Source organism: Limulus polyphemus, unplaced genomic scaffold (genome assembly GCF_000517525.1).
Source record: "Limulus polyphemus unplaced genomic scaffold, Limulus_polyphemus-2.1.2 Scaffold249, whole genome shotgun sequence".
In the NCBI taxonomy this organism is placed as follows: domain Eukaryota; kingdom Metazoa; phylum Arthropoda; class Merostomata; order Xiphosura; family Limulidae; genus Limulus; species Limulus polyphemus.
Window position 1 is genome coordinate 714,361 of NW_013665859.1, and position 12,163 is coordinate 726,523.

General features: G+C 31.9%; 1 long non-coding RNA gene across 1 annotated transcript in view; it reads right to left on the reverse strand.

Moving 5' to 3' along the window:
- Positions 1 to 4,591: 4,591 nt before the first annotated feature.
- The window catches only part of LOC111085132, a 15,376-nt gene continuing 7,804 nt past the window's right edge, over positions 4,592 to 12,163 (reverse strand). The window contains exon 3 of the long non-coding RNA XR_002609977.1: positions 4,592 to 6,391. This is a non-coding gene — a long non-coding RNA (uncharacterized LOC111085132). The remainder of the gene's footprint in view (positions 6,392 to 12,163) is intronic.

Sequence of the window (12,163 nt, forward strand, 5' to 3'; positions counted from 1 at the left end):
GTTTCGACAAGGTTTTGTCATCATCAGGTTATGATGACAAAACCTTGTCGAAACGTTGTACATTTGCTGTTAGGCCCGGCCTAGCCATGTGGTTAGGGAACTCGACTCTCAATCTGCGGGTTCGAATCCCCATCCCACCAAACATGCTCGCCCTTTCAGCCGTGGTGGTGTTATAATGTGAAGGTGAATCCCACTGTTCGTTGGTAAAAGAGTAGCCCAAAAGTTGTCGGTGGGTGATGATGACTAGCTGCCTTCCCTCTAGTCTTTCACTGCTAAATTAGGGACGGCTAGCGCAGATAGACCTCGTGTAGCTATGCGCGATATTCAAAACAAACAAACATTTGCTGTTATGTTCAAATTAAAGTTTTTCTTCATTACCCATTCAATACCCGATGATGATAAAACGTTATTGAAACGTTGTACATTTGCGGTTATATTAAACTTATGTTAAAGTTGTTCTTCATTACCCATTCAAGCCGTCTCCAAGTATTATTAGTCTCAAAGTGGGTTCCTCGTCATCGAACCCTAGGAGAGTGTACTAAAGTCAAGTTTACTCTAGTTAGTCTCAGCTGTAAGTGCAAAGTTGGAAAGTGTGATGTTTGCGTGAATTGTGAACGTTGTGGATGCGGTCACGACGGGGTTCCTGTTGAAGTTAACGCGATTAGAAAGAGAGGTAGTCCAAAAATATTAAATAACAACCAAAACAGGAAACTGCAAAAGGGATAAAAGACTAAGATACTTTGTTATTCTAATGTAAATACTTTCATTATTTTTTTATTGTTCAGTAGTTGATAGACTTGATATGCTCACAAAGACCTCAACCAACGAAAGTCATAAGAAATAGTTGAATTCATGTTGTTAATTGCACAGTGCCCTAGATGTCATGAACATATTGAAAACCATTCTCACAGTGCAAAGCAGTCAAAATGGAATGACCTTGAGCAAAAGTGGACTATCTGCGCTGTGTGCACCATGGGTATCAAAGCCTGATTTTTAGCGTAAAAACCCTCAAGCTTATTGCTGAGTCACTGAAAAATCTAAAAAAAAAGAGTAGCCTTGTAAATGACATGACTTCATCAACACCATAACATTTTAGGAATTTCACTTTTTTTTTTCGCGATGCAAACGATTGAATCTTAAACATATGAAAGTGTTTTTATACGAGAAACTGATCTAGCGGATTTCCTCCTGGTCAAAGTTGCCACCAAAATATGGCAGGTTCTGAACGTTCGACTCACGATTTTAGGGATTAAAAGATTCAAAAATCTTTAGAAATTATGAACACAATCTAACTACAAAAAAAACCGTTCCATATACAAGTAGGGAATATAATAAAATTACTGACTATTTTAAGGAATCTAAAACCCAGACTGTTGGTCAACATGAAACTTCAAGGGCAGATTTAATTTGTAACGTGGTTAGATTTCCTTGATGCATGTGCAAAAATTAAATAAAATGAACTGAACGTGATACGTTTTGTTCATACTTTGTATACTCAAAAGTCAATTCTTTTTAATTCTGTAAGAAATTTTCGTGATATTCTTGTTCGATATTGTTAACACAACATTCTCTTCATACTGTGGAATTATTTGGCACTTTTCTTAGAAACTGGTAGTCTTAAATTATATCTTGAATTAATACATCCTAATTTTTAATATATAAAAAGCAATCTCACTTAACTACAAAAATACTATTTAAATAATATGCTGGAGACGTTACACTAACTCATTATGATTATTATGACGTTGTTTACGGTCTATGCCGCCCCCCCCCCCAGTGGCACAGCGGTGTGTTTGCGGACTTACAACGCTAGAAACCGGTTTTCGATACCCGTGGTGGGCAGAGCACAGATAGCTCATTGTATAGCTTTTTGCTTAACTTCAAACAAACAAACGGTCTTTGCCTTTTAAAACAATTTCATATTTTACAGTTAACCTATAACTGCCAAATTAAAAATGAATATTAAATGATCTATCGGTGTTATATACTAAGGTGATGATTTATTCTTAAAAGATTTTTAAAAAATAGTTGTTTTGAAAGTCACAGTAACATTCAAGCTTTTTTGTTGGCAATTTACCATACGCCATTTATTTTCCGATAACAAACGTGGCCTAAAGATTATCGTGCCTATGAATTCGAGAATTCACCATTTGTGAATCCTTTCCGCAAAAACATGCTCCATCACTTTGGTGACGTAGCTGCGCTGTAAGAATATAATTGATTTAGCATAAAACTCCACAGGAACTATCTGCACTCTGTCCACCACGGGAAAACCCATCCCGAACTTTAGTATTGTATATCCCCAACGGGAGACTGCTACATGAATAATAAATCTCATTAGTGGGGCAGATAAGAGCAGCCGAAGAGTTGGCAGTGGGTGCTGTTGGCTAGCTGCCTTTCCCCCCTTTAGCCTATCAGCTCAAAATTAAAAACAACTTTATTTAGCTTCAGACATAAATTCTGAAACAAATTTGTTAATGTTTTGAACAGGCGAAATACTCCCTTGGATATAATGTGAGGTTTACCATTCAGCGTGGATGGTCAACAATGTGTGTAAGAATACGTAAAATGACTGAAAGCCACACTAGCTGATCATATGAACATCTATATCAGCAGCGGAGTAAAGCGACTTTAAACAAAATGCTGAAACAATAGTAGTTTGAACAAGGAAACAGAGTTTAGCGCTGGTACATACTGACAGTTCATAAGTCACTCATCTTTCGTCCTGCAACAGCTCAAGCCATAAAACTATAAGCTAAAGTGATTATACGGCACGTGGATGAACAAATAAGCTAAATCCATCATTAGACAAACCTCTGGAAGTCTGTCTGGACCAAGATGAAAGGATTGAAGAATTAGACAATGTGAGTACACCATTAAATTGAGGAGCCTATGGAAGTATTAATACCTGAGCAGTCTGCTTCCTTGGAATACAAATTACAGTGATGCTATTAACTTGTGAATCATTATGGCTCGTTATAAAGGATCATATTTTAGTTAACCTGACAATTTCTGTTCTTCATTGCCAACATGCACTTTTAACCAGATATAGATTATTAAAATTGAGGATGTTTTAGATTTAAATACCAATGACAAGTTCGTCAAATTACCAATTACTGTCACCTTCAATGATTCAACAGTTGCTCCTCCAACTCCCAATATGTTCAAAAGGAGAACTGATATCGGATGATTAGGAAGGGGAGATAACCTCAAAGCTAAGCCTCTCCAGACTCTGAAGAATTTGGACCTAATGAAATTCTGCAATAGATGTTTAGGTTTCAATAATTTCACTCAGTTCTTGAGAGCCTAACCTACTCACTAACAGAGCCACTTCATCTTCTGCAAATGTAGATGGATCAATGAAGCAGCGGAAACCCAAAGGAAAAAAAAAGTTTATGGGATACTTGGGTTATGAAGAATGCTGTCCAAACCATAAACTCAAAAAGCTTAAGAAGCATTATGCAAAGTTGCCAAGTATGATCACAAAAAACTTCTTGGCACCTCACTGGAGATATTTGACCTGCCTGGCAAAAGGAAAAACAAAACCATCACCAAAGTTATTAATGTTATGCTCACCTGGATGATCACAGCTACCATCACTCTTCCATAATCATTCACCACTACAACCAGCATCCTGCTGGAACTACTAATGTTGCCATCTACCAATGCTGGCAAAATTGAATTTAATGGCAATGTTTCATTGGTGTTACCATGGTCTAGCCACTCAGTGAATAGACACATGGGCTCTTATTGAGAGAGAAGAAACAGGAACAGGAAGGATAGTCCAAGGCAGCTAAAAAAATTCTCCCGGGTTAAAAGAGAGATTATTTCACCACAAAACCAATAAAGACTGCTTGCAGAACTCAGTTTTACGTGTCTAGCATTTACAGTGAGTACTGTTAAAGACTGTCTGCCACTTTATTGGTAGTCCATACTGCTCCATTTAAGGCTACCTAGATAACAATTGCATGGAGGAGGAAGGGGAAATTGCCTGTTACCAATGCATTCTTATTGTGACTGGATAAATCATCATAAGCAATATCACTTGTTACTCTGACTGAATATCAAATTCCAAGTCACTTTTACCAATTCAATTCCACTTCTGCATTTTGTTAGCTTACCTTCCATGAGACATCATTTTGTTTAATATGAATTTGTTATGGACATTCAGTAACTTCAAATAATGATTGTGTATTTGTCTAAACTCTGTTTTGTCACCATTTATCCAGCTGAGTTAAACCCTTTGATTCTTGTTATTTGTGGATCACCTGTGTAACATCTATTCATTAGCAAGAAATACCAAATTTAGAAAATTGAAAAATTGTCATTGCCTAAGTAATATGCTAATGATAAGAAACAATACAGCTACAATATTGTTTGTGTTTGAAATCAGATATCTTTTAATAGGTAAATCAGAAAACGTTTTCAATAACTGAACATCAACATTGGGTTTAAAAAAAAATTCACTGTAGTGTTCATGGACAAATTTAATGCTGCTAATTTAGTTGAATAATCCAGAAAAAAGAAGTAAAAAATCGCACCTTAATACAAACATTTAGAAACTTGTAAAAAAAAATACCAGTTCTTAACATTCAGTCCAAGGAGCTTATTTTATTGTGGCCATGACAGACTTGTGAGATTTTACATGTCAACCAATTAGCTAATTTATGTATTAAAACTACAGAACAATCATGAACTACCACATTTTTTACATTTGTAAATAATGCAATTAATACATATAAAATGCTTAGAAATATCTACTTAATTGCAAGCTGACTTTTTAAATATTTGTTTCCTACAATAAACCCATTATCATCATCTATTGTGGTCACTTTTTTCTTCTTTTTTTTTTTTATCACAAGTACTACTTTTTTCCAGCAGCAAACACAACTAGAGCATTTCCTTCTAGTTTCTACTTACGAAAATATCTTCATTACACTCTTCATTATTAACTCAATTTCTTCACACTTCAATATTTTCTTTCTTTACAGACGAAATCAGGTGACACAGTAAACTATAAGTATCATTCATTTAAATGAATTATAATTACAGTTTTAAGATTTTTCTTTCCATAAATTAAAGCTATGAAAATAACCCAAATGCTTAATTTCAAACAGAAATTGTTTTTACTTTACACCTACTTCAGCAAATGTAAATTCAACTGAAAATCTGTTAAGTACAAGGGTTTCACTCATATTACTACATTTATAAAATTATAGTAACAATAAAGATATTTATACAAGGATGGGGGGACACAAAATAGTACTCCACAGAGCAATGGATGATGATTACAAATGTTGAAATTACGTTTGTTAACTTCTGTACTACTCTGATAATAAACTGGAAAAATGTGAATTTTTTTTTCTACAGAGAATGTCCTATTTTTGCCAAACTCTTCTTGTATAAAAAAACTGTATCTTTATCTCTTTCTCTCTGTGTATGTGTACATAAACATATAATTGTAATCTTATGTCCAGCTCTTTACATTAAGCTCTACCATTTTTTAATTCTAGTTAACCACCAATGTAAAAAGCTAATTAAAAGTGTCTTTCTATGTAACTGAACAGGTAAAATACATGCAAAGAATGTTTTTTTTTACAATTAGACATTAAAAATGTTAAAGATCAAGGACAAAGATTTATCTGCACTAGGAATGTCTGTAGTTATTAAAACCTTACCCAGTATATTTATTTTAAATGTAATTCACAATGTTACTATAGAAATGAAATGAGAGTTTTCTTGAAAATCTACTACCTAACAAATGTTTTTTTTGGTTCTTTCACACTTTGCCAGTAAAAGAAAAAGGGTAAAAATGTGATGAATGAAAAAAAATATATCAAAACACACTAAACACAAGAAAACAATTCTACAACTATTACTGTACGAAAGGCTTATTAAAGTAGACAAATATACTTTGACCTTTGAAAATGGGACATCAGTTTTGTCATTTTGCTTAATGGAAGAGGTGTATATATTTGCTTTTTTAAATTATTTAGTTTTGTTTTAGCAACCTATTAAAGCAGATGCAAGTAGTTACTCTATTTCAACAACCACACACATACAGCATACAATAAAGAATTATCCTCAAACTTACTATGATGAAATAAATCTTACTTCTGAGTGTTTTAATATCACCAAAACATGAATAATTTATGCACAGACATTTTACTATTATGGTTTTTTTACATTATAATTTAACAACAAACAAAAGCCTCATAGTGAACAACATAAAATGCAAAGTTAGAGAAAAACTGCAGAAAAGAATATCAAGCAAGTCAAGTAATACAGTGAGAATTAAGTAAATGTGACAGTAATTTATACAGATTATGCTGTAAAGGAAAGAAAAAAATTCTGTTTAACCTTAGTTTCTCAACCATCTGCCAGGGTATAACTTCACTATATCTAAGGATAGTTCACTTTTAATTCAAAAAGCTCATGTAATAAAGCCAAGTTTAAGACATTATACATTATTAAACTTTACATTGTATGTTCATTTAAAAAGCATCACCTTTACTATCTTTGTCTTGACCAAAGCTTAATCTTTTGTTAAAGAGCACCTTTCATCACAGATAGATGTGTTTAGAAATAAATTTTGTATTTTATTTTGTTCTTTGAATGGAGTTATTTTGCTAATTTTTCCTATACTAAAATAATATGTTTATAGCATATAAATCTCAAAGCAGTAGCCTCAGACCAGTATTCTTCAATCACAACAGTAAGAAGCATATTTAACAATTCTCATTTTGGAGATTATACTTTGAAGATCGTAAATTTCATACAGAGTATATTAGCAATTTTCTAATGTTTATATCTTATTTTGTACTTTGTTTCAAACTTTGATGCCAGTTGTGAGTAAACAAACATTGGGTTAATACTTTATGTTTTTAACAGTAGCAACATACTACAATTCACTTTTTATATTTTATCGGTAGATTACTATTAATGTTTATAAAGATACAAGGGAATTAATACTCAGAGTGAATTCTGTCATGTTTTTCTTTTTTAATCACATAATTAAACAATCATTTCTTACTAGTGATTAACACAATCATACTTGTATTTATGAAATAATAAAGAAAAAACTATCACAATTTACTGTGTATCAATTAAATTTTCTTGATGAGATGAAAATGTACCTCTCATACCTAAACAAAAAAAATCATCTTATGTCAGAACAAAGCATTGTTAACAAACTAACATTTTTTACACTGTAAAGACATCATTTTCATGCTGTTATGATACTCCTTATACAAACCAATACTAAAACACACATATACAACTTTAATCATGGTAATTAAGAGGAATGAGGCCCATCATATGATTTATACTTTTTCAACAATCTTAAGACTTTAAGAAGATAAGTACTTCACAATCTAATTTTCTTCCTTTCTACTATGTGACCTAGTATTGCCCAAGATGTTACAAATGGCTCCATCTCAACTTTTCAGGAGTGATAGCTAAAGATAAAAACATTTTTCTCCATACTTCTTTGTATTAAAAGCTCATATCTTTTACATTGTGAGACTTTCAGATAACGAATACAAATATAAATCCTTTAAAGAGATAAATATATTACTTTCCACTTATCTTACTGAAAAAAATGCTGCAGTTAACATCTTTCTTGCAGAGTTCATAAGGACAATTAATGAACACTATAGTCACATAACACAGCACTTCAAAGTTAAATGTTTTCATAGAAAGACATATTAAAATGACTCAACTTATCATAAAAAACATCTTACAAAAAGATCAATCTTGGAACTTTCTATGTACGTTTTTGGACATAAATACTCAAGAAAAAGATTACCCCATATATTAAGTAACTTGATTGGTTGTAAAAAGTAGTCTGAAATCTTTCTTCAAATAGTAATTTTCCTTCACACAGAAATCTATACCCTTTTCACAGTTATGGCATAGATTCTTGCTGAGATATCGTATATTTATGAGTAGGGATAAATCATATCAAACAAGAAAACAAGTTTTTCCAAATCATGATTACTAAAAGATATCACCTTTGTTATGAGTTTATCTAATGACAATAAAATTTTTTTTATCTTTTCTGAGGTTTGGTAAAGATTTGTTACATTAAAAACAAGAAAAATAATTCACTTTATGCCTGCTTTCAGTTTTATGAGAACTTCAAATGAACATATGCTGAAAAGATTGTGCACAAAAAACCTTTAAACAGCTAAAATGCTTCAGAAATTAGAAACTGAAAGTGTTATATGTTCTATATTTCTTTTGATAGGTTTGAAGAAAAAAAAAGAATTTTGTGTTCTCAAATTCGTTTATTTGAAGTTTTACTGCACAAACTGCTCAATTTTGACCATGATTACACTTGTGTATTCCATCACAATTTTTTCATAACACTCATTCAGAAATTAAGTTGGAAAATTTACTTTAACCATTAAAAAAAAATCTTGTAAAACTTGATACAAAAAAAAATGGTCACATGCTTTAGAAATTCAATTAATTATACTCTTACATAACACAGAAAAAAATTTGGTTAATTGACACAGAAATTGACCTTTTTCAAAAATCAAAATTATATATTATGGGAATGAACAAATTTGACAAAACTCAAACATTTATTATTTTTTACTGCAGAAACTGACTTAACTGGATACTTGAACTTTTTTTTTGGGGGGGGGGGTCCATTTGAATGTGGCCACATCCATTATGTGCTAACATTTCCTAATTTCATACAAGTAAATTCCCTTTTCTTTTCAAACCAAAATACCTACAAAACTTATCATACTTTTACTTAATTAAACCTTTATAAAATGCTCTGTATAATAATGAGAAACTAATAATGCTTTAAAAAACATGAACTAATATAAGTATATGCTCTAAATTTCTTTTTATAGGTATCATGCTTTTACTTGAACCTATATAAAGTGCACTGTATAATAATGAGAAACTAATAAAAGATTTAAAGAAGAACATGAACTAGATAAAGTAAAGATCCAACTCAGCAAAAGCTATCTGAAAATTAATTAAATGAAAACACAAGAGTAACAAAGTTACATTAATACATAAATGTTGGCAAATACTGCAAAAAAAGAAGGTAATAAATTTCTGTGTGATCATTCTAAACTGTGATAAACTCGCTATTATGAAGACAGTAAGATTAGCTATGCCAATCTGCACAGCTTTACATCTGATGTCTTTAGTCAAAACTATAATAAGAAATATTAAGTGATCTTTATTGGTAACCACTGTTAGTATACAAACATTCACACAGTTTTATTCATACACATGTAATGGCTTTTATCTTTCCCCATAAACACAAGTCTATGTATTTGGCCAAATATTTTTATCCTCTTTTGTGCGTACACATTCAAAACATGAACACAATGCTTAGAGTTCTACTACCACCTGACAGATAAGAATCAGTTCTTTGTTTAGAACATATGCATGATATGTGGTTGAATTTTTAAAACTATCTTATCTGTAATCAGATGAAATGTGTGCATAACAAGCCAAATGCAAGTAAAAGAACAAGCTAAAACCAAATGTACATCATGTAATGTTGCAGTAATCACGTACACAGTGATATTAGGTGGACATCATTAGCAATTGATATGATTATTATTAAATCACACTAAAGGTAATCCTGTTTTTTTGAAAGAAACTCTTAACTACACCACAAGTTGATAGAAACTAAAGTAACCTATAATTCTTACTAAATAAATAAAAGTTGAAATTACTAGTACAAACTCTGGAATGTTTGATAACATGAAAAACATGCCAAGTAGTTCTACAACTACATAAAAAAAAACTTCAAGATGAAGTTTTTATACCTTCATATGAAGTTGAATGAAATTACTTTTTTTACCAATTTCAATTTAAAAATTCAGTTTAAAGAAACAGGTACAAGTCAAACACTTCACAAAGAAATTGCTCTTAGTGCCGCTTTTGCAAATGGTTTCATTGTTATACTACACAAGAGAAAGATCTGAATAAAATAGTATAAACTTTAAATAGTTTTTGACTCTGTCATGAAAATTAGTTCACTAGAAAGGATATTTCCAACAGTAACAAAAGTTTGTTATAAAGTCTTATTCATAAATACCTTTTTTATGCATGCAAAAAACAAAATGATACTTTGAAAAATACTAATAAATAAAATATATCTGGAAGAAATTGCATGAAAAGTTAAAAAGTGGTTCCGAAAACAAGAATATAACAATCTTAACCAACATTCTATATCAATCTTAATACTAGATGCTGCATATTTCATTCCTTCATTCTTTTAACAAACAAAAAGCAGCTTTTATGCAAAATGAAAAACTATAAGTAAAATAGACTTGAATTTTAATTTCTGAATGAATAAGAATATATCAAAAAGAAGGAAAATTATAGTGTTTAAGACTCTTTTTTATGGCCAGTCATATTATGCCTTAATTAGTATTAGATTTTAACACCGAAATGTACAAAACGTTACACAGATTTTAAGTAATATGAACTTTTTCAATCCTTTACTACAAACAAAAAATTAGGCTTCCAGCGCCACTTTCAAGTAATCATTCATCATACTTCTAACACATAAAGGTACTATTAAAGTAGGATCTGGGGCTTTTGCTTCTCAATATCTTAAGTTGTTCTCTTTCAAACAAGAGTATACTACATTTTCATATGAGTAACTCACGCTCCGTACTGTTGATCAAGAAAACAAACTATGTTAAAAGCTAAACTACAAGCTACCTACTAAGCTTAAACAGTACTTAAAATGTAAAATATTCACACAGAAACCTTCTAATTTAACACTACCAAAAGGAACTTGAACTGAAAGTTTTGAGAGATAAAAAGTTTTTTGTTTCTTTTTTCTTTTCTTTTTTTTTTAATAAAGCTCTAAAATCCTATAGCTTTTTAATCGATTTAACAAAAAACTGGGAGCATACATTTTGTTGCTCATTGAAGTAACAGGTAAATGGGCCAAGTAATCCTACAATCTACAGTATTGCATACTACTGTCTCAGTAGTGTTTCAGCCAAACAAAGCTGTCACAACTACTAAGACTATGTATACTAAACATCAAATATTCTGCTCAGAAACAGTACAGGGAGTCATATTTAGTTCTCTATGGTTACAGGTCGCTGACTTGAAGGGAATGTTGTGTTGAAAGGGAAGAACTGTGGCCCATGACGTCCAATCTACGAAGGTGACAGTTATGACACAAAAGGTGGCCATCAAGTGGGTAACATCTCTTGTCTGGCTCATCTGTCAGCTGCATGCAACAGTCCTGTGGATAGGAAAAAAAAAAGAAACATTACAATCTTCAGTGGCTCAAAATTGAGAAAGTATGAAACCTTTATGCTAGTGTATTTTAATGGAACAATAAAGATTTACCTAGATCTTTTTCAGAACAGATATATGTATTTGAAATATTTTAATTATGTTTACATTTTATTTATAATTATTATTGTTAATCTGTGTAACCAGCTAATAAACATATGTTATAATTTTCCTATATTAAATATGTTTTTCCAATAGGTACTTACCCCCACTCACACAATGAGCTATTCTCATTCGGTGCTGCCCTCTATATGAAAAAAGCTTTTTACACATGCCACAAGCCTTTTGCCTCCCCTCTATTGGAAATGACTCATTCCAATGTGTCTCTCATGCAAATCATCATGCGACAACCCTCCACCAAGGAGAGAACCACACACTCTCATTATGCATGTGACTCCCTCTATTCAAATCTACCAAATTATCACTTTGAAGTTTGGCAGAAAATGGAAGCACCAGTTTTCAGTGAGGAGGAAGGGTGGGAAGTGTGAGGGGAGGCAAGTACCTCTTGGAAATACATTTTCAGTACAGGAAAATTATAAGTTCCAATACAGTACATTACCTCCGTTCACATATATAGCTAGAATATCACATTGAATAGGTGGTGGGACCAGTGCAAGGGAAGAAAAGCAGTATCCTTTGAGAGCTTCTGAAGGACATGCCATAAGACTAGAGAGTCAGATTCGAAGATCTGATGTGGGAAACCGCACTACTTCTGAACCAGGTATACCCTTACTCATCTGAAAAAAAATGATGTGTATATATATATATATATATATATATATATATAGTAGAAACGAAGAGAAGACACACTACTAACTAGGCTATAGAAAGAAAAAACGTAAGTAACGGTACGTACGTACGTACG